General features: G+C 39.2%; 1 protein-coding gene across 1 annotated transcript in view; it reads left to right on the plus strand.

Moving 5' to 3' along the window:
* tppp3 (tubulin polymerization-promoting protein family member 3) overlaps positions 1 to 636 on the plus strand; it is an 8,130-nt gene extending 7,494 nt beyond the window's left edge. The window contains exon 4 of the mRNA XM_083928668.1: positions 1 to 636. This exon is cut by the window's left edge and continues 614 nt beyond it. The gene's annotated coding sequence lies outside the window, so the exon portion shown is untranslated.
* Positions 637 to 2,500: the final 1,864 nt, after the last annotated feature.

Below are 2,500 nucleotides of genomic sequence, written 5' to 3' on the forward strand. Positions count from 1 at the left end.
CATGCTAACAGCAGCCTGAATCCTGTTATAAACTGTTGCTAATCTCATAGCATACGAGCTGCTGTTAGCATGTTAGCATCTGTTATGAACTGTTGCTAATGTGATAGCATACGGGCTGCTGTTAGCATGTTAGCATCTGTTGTGAACTGTTGCTAATGTGATAGCATACGGGCTGCTGTTAGCATGTTAGCATCTGTTGTGAACTGTTGCTAATGTGATAGCATACAGGCTTCTGTTAGCATGTTAGCATCTGTTATCTCTGGGTGGATCGTCTGAACGCTGACTCGTGAAAAGGAGCTCTTACAGACCATAACACGCCGTCACCACGGTTACAGTGGGCTGAAGCCGTCACCACGGTTACAGTGGGCTGAAGCCGTCACCATGGTTACAGTGGGCTGAAGCCGTCACCACGGTTACAGTGGGCTGAAGCCGTCACCACGGTTACAGTGGGCTGAAGCCGTCACCATGGTTACAGTGGGCTGAAGCCGTCTCCATGGTTACAGTGGGCTGAAGCCGTCACCATGGTTACAGTGGGCTGAAGCCGTCACCATGGTTACTGTGTGTCTGTCTTAAAGCTGCAGCTGCATCAAACTGAACTCTGTATTCTCTGAAACATTAAATAAATAATATTATATCTCATATGTTCATGTGTGTGTGTGTGTGTGTGTGTGTGTGTGTGTGTGTGTGTGTGTGTGTGTGTGTGTGTGTGTGTGTGTGTGTGTGTGTGTGTATGTCGTTCATGTGTGTGTGTGTGTGTGTGTGTGTGTGTGTGTGTGTGTGTGTGTGTGTGTGTGTGTGTGTGTGTGTGTGTATGTCGTTCATGTGTGTGTGTGTGTGTGTGTGTGTGTGTGTGTGTGTGTGTGTGTGTGTGTGTGTGTGTGTGTGTCGTTCATGTGTGTGTGTGTGTGTGTGTGTGTGTGTGTGTGTGTGTGTGTGTGTGTGTGTGTGTGTGTGTTTGTCTGGAGGTGATTCAGGAGGAAACTGGAGCTTCACAGGAAGTGACTCTGAAATAAAGATGAAATAAATAAAGTCCAGAGAACAAACACTCACCACACGCTGCACCTGCTGCTGGGAATCAAACCTGTGAGCCTCCTGCTGCTGCAGGTGGAGCCTCCTGCTGCAGCAGCACCGGGTCACTGTGAGACCTGCTGAAGATCCAAACAGTTAAAACTGATTCTGATTCTGTCTGAAAAAGCTTTGGTTCTGATTCGTCTCTGTAAATAAAATAAAACCTAAGTGAACACGTGTTTCGGGTCTGAGTCACTTCCTGTTTGAAACACTTCCTGTTGAGTCACTTCCTATTTGAAACACTTCCTGTTGAGTCACTTCCTATTTGAAACACTTCCTGTTGAGTCACTTCCTGTTGAGTCACTTCCTGTTGAGTCACTTCCTGTTTGAAACACTTCCTGTCGAGTCACTTCCTGTTGAGTCACTTCCTGTTTAAGGACCGGAGCAGGAAACAGTCGCAGGTGAAAGGTTTTTTATTTTCATCCCTTTGTTCCTTTGATTCAAGTTTCACTGGAAAAAAACACTTTGATTTAAATAATAAATTAATAAAATAATAAAATCATAAAATAATAAATTAATAAAATAATAATGTGAGTTTAGTGTTTCATCAATCATCTGAACATAAAGAGGTTTAAATACGTGGGTTTAATATTTAATAAATGGATTTAAATAAATGTGTTTTATTATAAATGTGTGTTTTATTATAAATGTGTGTTTTATTATAAATGTGTGTTTTATTATAAATGTGTGTTTTATTATAAATGTGTGTTTTATTATAAATGTGTGTTTTATTATAAATGTGACTCAAACTGGAACGAAAAACAACAGAAAGATTAAAATTATGAATTAATAAAGTAAATGAAATTATTACAAACATCAGGAGATTTGTGTTTTAACAACAAAGGAAAAAATATTAATATCAATAAATATTTATGTTTGTTTTGTGTCTCTTTGTAGTTGTTTTGTGTCTCTTTGTAGTTGTTTTGTGTCTCTTTGTAGTTGTTTTGTGTCTCTTTGTGGTTGTTTTGTGTCTCTTTGTAGTTGTTTTGTGTCTCTTTGTGGTTGTTTTGTGTCTCTTTGTAGTTGTTTTGTGTCTCTTTGTGGTTGTTTTGTGTCTTTGTAGTTGTTTTGTGTCTCTTTGTAGTTGTTTTGTGTCTTTGTGGTTGTTTTGTGTCTCTTTGTAGTTGTTTTGTGTCTCCTTGTGGTTGTTTTGTGTCTCTTTGTAGTTGTTTTGTGTCTCTTTGTAGTTGTTTTGTGTCTCTTTGTGGTTGTTTTGTGTCTCTTTGTGGTTGTTTTGTGTCTCTTTGTAGTTGTTTTGTGTCTCTTTGTGGTTGTTTTGTGTCTCTTTGTAGTTGTTTTGTGTCTCTTTGTAGTTGTTTTGCGTCTCTTTGTGGTTGTTTTGTGTCTCTTTGTGGTTGTTTTGTGTCTTTGTAGTTGTGTTGTGTCTCTTTGTAGTTGTTTTGTGTCTCTTTGTAGTTGTTTTGTGTCTCTT

Source organism: Echiichthys vipera (genome assembly GCF_963691815.1).
Source record: "Echiichthys vipera genome assembly, chromosome: 1".
NCBI lineage: Eukaryota > Metazoa > Chordata > Actinopteri > Perciformes > Trachinidae > Echiichthys > Echiichthys vipera.